General features: G+C 36.0%; 1 protein-coding gene across 5 annotated transcripts in view; it reads right to left on the reverse strand.

Annotated features, from left to right (window-relative positions):
- MAPKAP1 (MAPK associated protein 1) overlaps window positions 1-12,744 on the reverse strand; it is a 370,977-nt gene that overhangs the window by 177,366 nt on the left and 180,867 nt on the right. The gene's annotated exons all lie outside the window — the stretch shown is intronic.

Genomic DNA, 12,744 nt, shown 5'->3' on the forward strand with positions numbered 1-12,744 from the left:
TTTGTTTCAATTGACTCCATATATTTGGTAAAAATGTTTTGTTATCCCTTCAATCTCAATGAAGAAGGAGCAGAGAGGAGTTAGGGAACTGCAAAGAATATAAAAATATTTATAAATTGGAAAAAATTTTAAAATAAGAAACAAAAAAGTAAATGAATCCTTATTCTAGGAATAATATTTAATACATACTATATTTTCCCAAAGTTAAACCACATATGTAGTGTTTTGTTCATTTTTGGTTAACTCAACGGTTTGTAAATTTCCTACACGTCACTACATCAGGATTATTAAATAGTCCCCTCCCTGTTTCTCATTGGAATTCTGTTCACATATATTTATAAAAATCAGAAAGAATATGCAGTTTAATAATAACTACAAAAATAACAATTAAAAAATAACTATAATAATGATAATGGAAATCACAACCTTAGGAATGATAACTATAGGAATAGATATTGGGAAAATGATAACTCAAACCAAATGATTCCACAAAAATATAACTTGAGTGGTGCTCATCCAAAAAATACTCAGGGTGCTAATGGCCCCTCAGGGGCGTGCTGCTCAGAGGTGTGCCCAAGAAACTTCCCAAATACTATGAAGTTGTTGGGGTTCGGGGGGAGCTGGGGAGAGAGGAATCAGAGGGTACAACCTTTGATTTTACGGACCCTGATGTCCTACTACCAGTTGTCCCTATCCATCCCCCCCCCCCCATACTGATGAGCCCCATGTTACCTTAAAGGTGGGTAACACCTATTATGATTGTCTTTTGGACATTGGAACTTCCAGGTTTTTCTTAAAGAGTACACCTGATTTACAGTGCCATTCCATTGGCTCAGAGAGAGTAATGGGAGTGTCAGGGATACCCTTAAGAGTTAAAAAGCTTTCCCCTAGGATGGTGTCAGTACGACCCCAAAAAGTACAATATTCTTTCCTCTTGATGCCTGATTTTCCTTTAAATTTGCTGTGGAGGGACCTTCTATGCAAACTTAGAACTACAATAACTTGCCCCCAAGATGATTCCTTAGCATTGGAAGTACCTGAGGAATCTTTAAAAATACTCCCTGTACTTCTCTCAGAGAGCCAGGAAGGGAAAGTGCATCCACCTTGTAACACAGAATAATATACTTGTCAGATATTTAGGAAAGGGAAGACATTAAAACCAAGCAAGAGCTAGAAAAAAATCACAAAATATAAAATCAATAATTTTGATTACATCAAATTAAAAAGATTTTGTACAAACAAAACTAATTGATCCAAAATTAGAAGAGAAGCAATAAATTGGGAAACAATCTTCATTATAAAAACCTCTGACAAAGGTCTAATTACTCAAATTTATAAAGAGCTAAACCAAGTGTACAAAATATCAAGCCATCCTCCAATTGATAAATGGGCAATGGACATGAATAGGCCAATTTCAGTTAAAGAAATCAAAATTATTAATAAGCACATGAAAAACTGTAAATCTCTTATAATCAGAGAAATGCAAATCAAAACAACTCTGAGGTGTCACCTCACACCTAGCAGATTGGCTATGATGACAGCAAAGGAAAAGAATGAATATTGGAGGGGATGTGGCAAAGTAGGGACATTAATGCATTGCTGATGGAGTTGTAAATTGACCCAACCATTCTGGAGAACAATTTGGAACTATGCCCAAAGGGCGTTAAAAGACTATCTGCCCTTTGATCCAGCTATAGCACTGCAGGGTTTGTACCCCAAAGAGATAATAAGGAAAAAGACATGTAGAAAAATATTCATAGCTGCACTCTTTGTGGTGGCAAAAAAATTGAAATTGTGGGGATGCCCTTCAATTGGGGAATGGCTGAACAAGTTGTGGTATGTGTTGGTGATGGAATACTATTGTGCTCAAAGGAATAATAAAGTGGAAGAATTCCATGGGGACTGGAACAACCTCCAGAAAGTGATGTAGAGCAAAAGGAGCAGAACCAGGAAAACATTGTACACAGAGACTGATACACTGTGGTACAATCAAATGCTCCATTAGTGACAATGCATTGACCCTGAACAACTCGGAGGTACCTAGGAGAAAAACCACTATCCAGATCCAGAGGAAACACTGAGGGAGTATAAACACCAAAGAAAAACAACTGCTTGAATACATGGGTCAAGGGGATATGGATGGGGATGTAGACTCTAAATGAATATCCTATACAACAACATGGAAATAGGTTTTGATTAGGGACACAAGTAATATCCAATGAAATATCGAGTTTGCTGCGGGATGAATGGGTGGAGGGGAGGGAGGGAAATAATGTGATTATTGCAACCAAGGAATAATGTTCTATATTGACAAAATAAACTGATTCAAATGGGAAAAAAAAAGCAACTAATCCTAATATTATGCAAGTTATTTGACAAAACAAGCAAGAGTCTTACCAAATTTTTTTTTTATGAAACAAATATGGCACATAGTTGGAAAGATAGGATTAACCCTTCCCTTGCCTATTTTTAGTTAATCAAATCAAGAACCCCTACTTGACACTAACTAAGAGAGTTCCCAAGTCATTTGCTAATGTGGGTGAAAATTCCAGAGTCCACTGCCTTGGCCCTGGGCATTGCTAGGCAAATTGAAAGACTGTGATTGGTTCCCATAAAGAATGGAAGGCACAGGAAGTCATGTGGGAAAAGGACTATGAAAAGTCCTTAGTTTCCTGTCCAAGGAACTTCTCCTTTTAACTTCTCCTTTGAAGTTCGTCTTTGGACTCTTCATCGTTGTGCTGGACTGAAGGAAGAGACTCTTTCCCTGAATATTGCGTTAGCTTGCTGGATGAGTAGCTGAACTTCCTTTCCTGGCATCTGGAGAGACTGGTTCCAAAGAGGCCTTCCTTCCTTTCCTGGAGGAGGTTGTGTTGGTGGAACCTTTGCTGAAGACACCACCAGGACTCCTGGTTTAAGGGACTACCACGACTCCACATGGACATCTGCACTTGCGAGCCACTGCCAGGAGGTGAGCTGGATGTCTTCAGACAGAAATAATAAGGTATCTAGCTAGGTAATACTTTCTACTTACGTCCTACATTTCTCTGTTTTACTATATCTTTATTAAACTAAATTAAGAGCAGCTAACAGACCCATGGTTTAAGATTTAATATTTTTTTAATTGGTGGCCACAATTATATTTTAGAAATTCTATATTTAGCATAAAACCTAAATTTTAAAATCTTAATATTCTAAACCAGGAACAAAAAAAAAACAGAAGGAAAATCATAGACTAATCTCCTTAATGAATGTTGATGTAAAACTCTTAAATAACATATTAGAGATTACAGCAAGTTATCAAAAGAATTATTCAGGTGGGATTTATAACAGGAATGCAAAGCTGGTGTAATATTGGGGAAACCAATATCATAATTAACCATAATCAATAATCAAACTAACAGAAATTACATAATTATCACTAGAAGGAAAAAAAAGCCATTGACAAAACAGAATACCGATTCCTATTAAAAACACTAGAAAATATAGGAATAAAAGGGACTTTCCTCAAAATAATTATTAGTATTAATTTAAAACCATCACAAGTATCATCTGTAATGGGGATAAATTAGATGCCTTCCCAATAAGATCAGGAGTAAAACAAGAATGTCCATCATCACCACTATTATTTAATAATGTACTAGAAATGCTAGCTAGAGCAATTGGGGAAGAAAAAGAAATGAATATAGGCAATGAAGAAACTAAACTATCACTCTTTGTAGATGATATTATGGTATACTTAAGAGAATCTTAGAAAACCAACTACAAAGCTAAAGAAATAACTTTGGATATAAAACAAACCCACAGGAATCAGAATTTCTACATATTTACAATAAAAATCAGCAGCAAGAGTTAGAAAGAAAAACTCCATTCAAAATCACTTTAGACAATATAAAATATCTGGGAATCCATCTGTCACAACAAACACAGGAATTATATAAAAACAACTACAAAACTCTTCTCACACAAATAAAACTAATTCTAAACAACTGGAAAAAAACCATTAATTGCTCATGGGTAGGAATAGATTATATAATAAAAATGATGACCTTACCTAAATTAATTAATTTATTTAGTGTCATACCTGTCAAACTACCAAAAACTGTTTTATAAAATTAGAAAAAACAATAAGAAAATTCATCAAAAAGAAGAGATCAAGAATATCGAGGGAACTAAAGAAAAAAATTGTGAAGAATGCTGGCATAGCAGTACCAGATCTATAAAAGAATGATCAGAAAAACAAGATGGTACTACGTGTTTCAATGGAATAGACTAGGGGTAAATTACCTCAGCAATCTAATGTTTGATAAACTCAATATATGACAAAAACCCCTGGAAAAACTGGAAAACAGTATGGCAAAAATTAGGTTTGGATCAATCTCACAAACTATATACCAGTGATGATGAACCAATGGCATGTGTGCCAAAGATGGCATGCAGAGTGCTCTCTATGGTCACTCAGCTGCTCCCCATTCCAATTTGTTATGAGAGGTAGGGCCTTGGGTTTAGCTACTCCCCTACTCCTCTACATGCTTGATGACATTTTTTTCACATCACTCACCCCCCCATGCCTTAGAAACCCAATGGGAGCACACTGTATGGGATAAGGGGAGAGGCTCACAGCTGGCAGAGCTGGAAGGGATCAGAGTGCTTGGGGCACTCCACCCACCTCTACCCTTGCTGTGGACATTCCACACTTTTCCCAGAAGCTCAACAGGAGTACTTTCAACTTCCTTTATGTGGGGTAAAAAAAAGTGGGGGGCCAGGGCAATCAGTTCCAGGGGGATGGGCATGACACTCGGTCTAGGGGGTGGGGTGGAAGTTGGGCCTAGCACTTCGTCTCTAAAAGGTTTGCCATCACACTGCCCTATACCAAGATAAACTCAAAATGGATATATGACTTAAACATAAAGAGTGATATAAGTAAATTAGGTGAATGTAGTTGCATCATATACCTGTTAGATCTATGGAGAAGGGAAGAATTTAAGACCAAATAAGAGAGAGAGAACATTACAAGATATAAAATGAATGGTTTTGATTATATTAAATTAAAAAGGTTTTGTATAAACATAACCAATGCAACCAAGATTAGAAGTAAAGCAACAAACTGGGGGGAAATTTTATTACAAATTTCTCTGATATAAGTCTTATTCCTCAAATATATAAAGAACTAAGTCAATTTTAAAGGAAATCAAGTCATTCCCAAATTGACAAATGGGCAAGGGATGTGAATAAGCATTTTCTAGATGAAGAACCATCAATAATCATATTAAAAAGTTCTAAATTCATCCTGATTAGAGACATGCAAATCAAAATTACTCTTGAGACACCATCTTACAACTAGAAGACTGGCCAACATGACAATAAAGGAAAATAATAAATGTTGGAGGGGATGTGGCAAAATTAGGACTCTAATGCATTGTTGGTGAAATTGTGAATTGATCCAACCATTCTGCAAGGCAAGTTGGAATTATGCCCAATGGGTTTTAAAATAATGCATGCCCTTTGATCCAGCAATACTACTATTAGGTTTATATAACAAAAAGATAAAAAATAATGGGGGTGTACCTATTGGTACAAAAATATTAATAGCTGTGCTTCATGTTGGCAAAAAAATTGGAAAATGAGAAGTCCCTTGATTAGGAAATGGCTGAACAAATTGTAGTGTATTATAGTGATGAAATACTACTGTGCTATGAGGAATGATGAACTAGATGATTTTTTTTTAAACTAAGAAGATCTACATGAACTGATGCTGAGTGAAATAAGTAAAACCAGGAGAAAATTATACACAGTAATTGAAATATTGTGGGATGATCAAATGTAACTGACTTTGCTACTAATAGTAATGCAATGATACAATTCTGAGGGACTTATGAGAAAGAATGCTATCCACATCTAGAGAAAGAACTGTTCAAATAGAAATACAGAAGAGAACATGTGATTTATTATTTATTTATATGGATATATAATTAAATTTGGGGGACTGATTTCAAAAGATTACTGTATTACAAAAATGAGTAATATAGAAATGAGTTTTGAGTGATAATACAAGTAAACCAACAGTATTGCTTGTCAGCTCCGGGAGGGGAGAGGGAATAGTGTAAGGGAGAAAGAACATGAATCGTATAACCAAGGAAAAAATTTTAAACATTTAAAAAATAAAATAAAATCTAGTTCCTCTACTCACCTTTACAGTCTTCTTATACCGTTAAGCACCTTCACATAGTCTGTGACCCAATGAAATTGGCTTCCTTGCTCTTCCCTAAACAAGACACTCCACCTCTCAGTTCTGGGCATTTTGATTTATTATCTACCATGCTGAGAATACTGTTCCTCCTTATTTCTACTCTCTGGCTTCCCTAAATACCTTTAAGGTTCAAATAAAAATCTTCCCTTTTATATGAAGCCTTTTTCCCTCCTTCATTTTGAATGCCTTCCTTCTGCTGATAACTTCCTAATGATCCTATATGTAGCTTATTTGTATATAACTTGTCTCCCTCATTAATTTTTTGGGTGAGTTCCTTGAGGGTGGGAACTCTCTATTTCCTTTCTTTGTGTCCCTAGCACTTAGCACAATGTCTGGCACCCAGTAAGCATTTAACAAATGCTTAATACTGACTCTGGAAAAGAGTAAGGAAATGCATTTCAAAAGAAAACATTTGCAAAATAGCAGCAAAGTGACCATCTAGAAGTGGTGAGGAACAAGGAGTACACTCTTGCTGTTTCATAAATACATAGTATCATGGAAATACACGATACATGGAAATACATGGAAATATATCACAATAGCTAGAGAACATAAAGCAAGAAATCTAGCAAAAAGAGTTAAAAATAAAAAAAAAACAAGTCAGAATTACAGTGGGTACAATGAAAAAAAAAAGGCTACAAAGCTACAGGGATGGAAGCATAGCATAGTTGGGGATAGACTAAACAGAAAATGAACTGACTGGGTCTGACTCAACAGACCAAGATCCTAAAGAATAGGGATAAAGAGAGTAGGAAATGGATTTCTGCCCACCACAGACAAAACATCTTGGTTTAAATTGTGGTTCTGTTACTTATTATTCATATAACCTTGAATAAGCAGCTTTATTTTTCTTGGCTTTATCTTTTTCAAGTGTATATGGATGGTGTTGAACTAGATGTTTTCTCAAATTCCTTCTACCTCTGCTTTTCCATATTCTATTCTTAGAAAAATGTTTTATTGATTTCCCTTTTATTTTTTGGTCACATTTTCTTCCCAATGACTTTCCTTCTCTCCACAAATAAAATAATTCCTTAAAATGTGTACCAGCAAGCAAATAAATCATAACACTGGCCATGACTGAAATCATTTGAAACTATACCACAAATCCTCTGAAACCACAACTGGATACTGCACTAATCTCAATTCTTTTGTTTTTCAGTGCTCAGAAGTGTTCTTCTGCTTTTACTTACTTTAGTCGGCATCAGCTAACACAAGTCTTCCTAGATTCCGCTGAATTCATCATATTCATTATTTCTTATAATTCAATAATATTCCATTTCATGTGCATATCACCATTTGCTTAATCATTTCTCAAATGGAGTGCCCTCAATTTGCTTACAAGTCTGTTTCCAAGAAAAAGGCTGCCACTGGTATTTTTGTGTATATCTTTTACATATATATAATCTTAAAAGGCCTTTGATTTTATGCCTAGTAGTGTTACCATTGTCAAGGGTATGTATAATTTAATGAGAGACACATACACAAAAATACCCAAAGCATTTTCTAGAACACATGAACTAATTCATACCTCTACAGAAAATTCATTTTGTCTTTCTTGTCAATGTAGCAAGTGAAAAGTGATTACGAGGAAGTTGTTTTAATTTTTATTTCTTTTGTTGTTCTATGTTGTTACATATTCTCTAGCTTTAACTTCTAATATTTTAAAGTTCTTTCTGGCTCTAAATTCTCAAATAGTATGAATTTTCCAAATTAGTGGCATAGGACTGAAGGATCAACAATAGTACTACTTAACATTGAGGTTTGCCAATAATAAAATAAGTCACTTAAAGCTCTTGATAAGTGAGCAATTGCTCTGTCAACTGAAAGAAATGGAGAGAGGACAGGCTGCTCAGCTTCTGCAATTAAAGAGACAAGAAGCAGGCAGGCCTAGTACATTAGTCACAATGGCATAGGGCAATCATTATGTGCAATTTCAAGATAGGAATAAACCTATCACTGAATCCAGATGCTGAGATAATGCAAATTTCTACAAAGGTTATTTTGAGGCTTCCAGTCACCTGAAAATGGTAAAATTCTTTATGGGAAGAAATATAGTCAAATATTGGAGGTAGCACCCACAGGATTGACATGGAGCTGGAAGCTACTTTGGGCAATCTAATCCAACTCCTTCATTTACAAATAATAAAATTAATACCAAGAGGGAAAAAGTAAATTCTCCAAGGTCATTTAAGTAAAAAGAGGAAGAGTAATGATCTGATTTTCAGTTTATTTGACTGTTCTTCTCTTTCCGAAGTACCTTCTCTCTTCCTTCTGGGTCCAATTTGTTATCCATTTACAGTGTCTATATTTAATAAATATACACACCAAGATAGCATTAGCTCCATAGTTAATCCATTCAAATGTATATTATTATAACTTGGACAAACTGACATTTTCTTTCTCATCTCTTTGTCTTGGCACAAGTTATGCTTCATAACTGGAATGCACTGACCTTCACCACTAGTGTTCTCCAGCTTCCTTCAAATATGCCATTTCAAGATGAAGGCTTTCATGATCTTCATCCCATCTAACTGCACCCAACAGTTTCTAAAACCCTGAAATGACCTGCATTTGTTTTGTATATTTCTTTATTTAATTTTATAGTACTTACTATTTCCTCTGAAAGAATCTTAAGATCCTTAAATATCAAGTCTATTTCAGACACCTCAGCAGACTAATAAGTGCTTAAAACATATTTGTTTCATATATCTATTTTTCTATTTGGGAAACTTAGAACAAATTCCTATGAATAGAAACCTTCAGCATGGAATCCTTTATGACAGTGGCCAAGCACAGAGTACATTTCATGACGCATTTGATATAAGTAGTCAGAGGGCTGTCTAATAAGACATCTCAGTTATCATTCTACTCAGAGGGCCACCAACCTAGTACAGGCCCTCAACACTGTTTGCCTGAATAGTTTTGATAGCCTTCCATTGGTCTCCTTGTTCCCTGCCTTTCTCTGCTTCAGTCCATTCTCCAGTCAACCCATGAAGCAATTTTCCTGAAGAGAAGGAATAATCATGTCACTCCCTATATACCTACCCTCCCATTCCTACACTTAAGCCTATTTCGGTGGTTTCTGATAATTTGCAGAATCAAATATACAAACCCCTGGCAACTTCATTAGCTGGCCCCTTTACCCCTCTTCTTCTATTTCACTCTCCTCTGCACATTCTATGGCCGAGACATTGATATTCTTGCTATTTTCACTCTTGACATTCCATCCCTTTTGCTCTGTGAAACTTTGCATTGGCTGTCTCCCATGCCTGGACCACTCTCTTTCACCTCTACCTCTTAGCTTTCCTGCTTTGCTTTAAGATTTAGCTTGAGAGAAGTTAGATAAACTGGTGAATAAAGAGCCAATCCTGGATACGCTAAGTCCTAACATCAAATCTGATCTTGTACATTTCCTAGCTGTGTGACCCTGGGCAAGTAATTTCAACTCAAATATCTAGCCCTTATTGCTCTTCTGTCATGGATCTGAATATCAATTCTATGCAAATGGAAATGTTTTTTGTTTTGTTTTGTTTTTAAAGCAGCTCAAATCTCATTTTAAGGTTTCTCTCCTTAGTGCCTCTCCTCTTGAGATTCATTTCCATTTACATTGTATGTAACTTATGTACATAATTACTTTCATGTTGTCTCCTTCATTAGAATGTCTTTCTTTGAAGCAGGAATCAAGATGGCAGCATAGAAGCAGTGAAAGTTCAGACCTCTGAAAACTCTTCCTCACCAATTAAAAACAAAATGCTCCTAGGAGATGGAAAACCAAATCTAACAACAGGAAAGAGCTAAGGAACCCTCATACTGGACTCAACATAAAAGGTATACCCCCAAAAAGGCAGAATTCGGAAACACTCGGGTTGAAGGGGAAGGAAGAAGGAAAATCCCAGGACCTGTCCCATACCCACAGTATTGAGCCTCCAGCAGTGGCTAGAATCTCTGGATTGGCAAGGATGTTAGTCTAGAGGGAATACCTAGCAGGTAAAGCTGTGCCAGGTTCAAGGCTTAGAACACAAGTGACAGAGAGGCATCTAGAGGAGGAATTCAGAGAAAGCAGCCCAATCACATCTGAGACACTCCATATTGCCCCAGCCCAGGCTTAATCTTATCAAGCCTTCACAGGGCAGGAAAGCTCAAGCTGCAACACTCCAGTCCCACAGACAGGTCTGAGAGATTTGCTGAATGAGCCCCAAGGGTGAAGGCTGACAGAAAAGACACAGATCCAGCATATAATGAGAGAAGCAAGACTAAAGGCAATTACAGGGGGAAAAGAAGGGGAAAATATAAGCAAACAACAGAAAAAGAAAAAAGAAATTACAATCGACAGCTTATATTCAGGCAATGAACAAAGAGCAAATATAACAGGAAAATCAAGGAACAGCAAGTAAAAACACAGAAACTCCAGCAAATTGGACACAGGTGTTTGAAGCCCTCAAAACACAATTAAGAGAGACTGAAGACGACTAGGAAAAGAACGTAAAAAGTAAGAAAAGTCATCTGAAAACAGAGGCACTTGAACTATAACAAAAAAATAGTGTCTTGAAAGGCAAAATTAAGCAGCTTGAAAATGAGGAAAAGGAGATAAAAGATGACATCCAAAGAAAATCAGACCAGAAGGAGAAGCATGACCAAAAAGCCAGGGACAAAATTCAGTCTGTAAAAACCAGAATACAACAATTAGAAGCAAGTGATTTTGTAAGACAGCAGGAAACTATAAAACAAAATTAAAACAATTAAAAAATTGAGGAAAATGTGAAACATCTCATTCACAAAACAGAAGATAAAGAAAATCAGTCCAGGAGAGACAACTTAAGAATCATTGGTCTACAATAAGACCAATGACAAAAGAAAAAGTTTAGACATCATCCTACAGGAAATTATCCAAGAAAACTGCCCTGATATTCTAGAAAAAGAGGGAAAAGTGTAGATTGAAAGAATCCACAGATCACCTCCTATACTTATCCCCAATTGACAACACCCAGGAATGTTATAGCCAAAATCAAAAACTACCAGACCAAGATAAAAATATTACAAGCTGCTAAGAAGAAGTCATTCAGATATCATGGAACTACAGTGTGCATAACACAGGATCTGGCTGCATCTACACTGAAAAGCCGAAAGTCATGGAATATGATATTCCAGAAAGCAAGGAAATGATCTACAACCGAGAATCAACTGCTCAGCAAAACTGACAACATTCTTATAGAAGAAAGTATGGTCATTTAATAAAATAGAAGAATTCCAAGCATTTGTAAAGAAAAGACCAGATCTAAATGGAAACTGTGATGCCCAAACACAGAATTCAAGGGAATCATCAAAAGATAATTAAGAAGGGGGGGGGGGGGAGAAGACAAACAAACAAACTAGCTTTAAGAGACCCAATAATTTAAATGACATTTATCCCTATAAAAAAAGAGGATATTGGTAATGCTTAAAAATTGTTATTAACACCTGGGTACCTAGAAGAATTATACTTAGAGAGAATAATGACAAACTACATAGGATATAATGCCAAGACATAACTATATGTGTGTGTATATATTATATATATACAACTACAGTTTTAAAAAGAGGTTAATACTAAAAGAAATGGGAAAAAAAACAAAATGAGGTAATTTATATGTCACCAAAAAAGCACATGGCAGAGGAGGGGGAGAACATTAATACAATGGAAGGGTAAAGAGGTTGGAGACAGGAAATACTCAATTGTTACATGCACTGAATCAAAGAGGAAAGAACAATCAAAAACACTGGGCCAGAGAATTGATTTGCACCCTATAGGGAAGTAAAAGGGAAACAGACTGGTGGGGAGGGAAACAATACAAGGGAAGGAGAGGGTGGGGGGTTACTTTAAAAATACTGTAAAGACAATGAGAGGGGAATAAGAGGAGGGATAGAAAGGGAAGTAAAATAAGGGTGGGAATTAGGGGGAGCGATTAAAAACAAAACACTGGTGTAGAAGGAAATAGTGAAAGAAGAAAAGGGAGGACTAGGAGTAGAAATCAAAATGCTGGGAAATATACAGCTGGTAATCATAATTCAGAATGTGAATGGAATGAACTCACCCATTAAATTCAAGCAAATAGAAGAGTGGATTAGAAACCAAAACCCTACAATATGCTGTCTACAAGAAACACACATGAGGAAGGTAGACACTCATAGGATAAAAGTAAGAGGATGGAGCCAAATCAATTGGGCATCAACTGATAAAAAGAAGGCAGGAATCACAATCATAATATCTGACAAAGCCAACATAAAAATAGATCTAGTCAAAAGAGATAGGGAAGGCAATTACATCCTGAAAAAAGGCAGGATACACAATGAGGAAATATCAATTCTCAACATATATGCACCAAAAGGCATAGCATCCAATTTCTAAAGGAAAAACTAGTGGAGTTAATGGATAGAAAAACTATACTAGTGGGAGGCATAAATCTTCCTCAAGCAGAACTAGATAAATCAAACCAATAAATTAAAATGAGATAAGAGAA

This window comes from Monodelphis domestica, chromosome 1 (genome assembly GCF_027887165.1).
Source record: "Monodelphis domestica isolate mMonDom1 chromosome 1, mMonDom1.pri, whole genome shotgun sequence".
Taxonomy (NCBI): Eukaryota; Metazoa; Chordata; class Mammalia; order Didelphimorphia; family Didelphidae; genus Monodelphis; species Monodelphis domestica.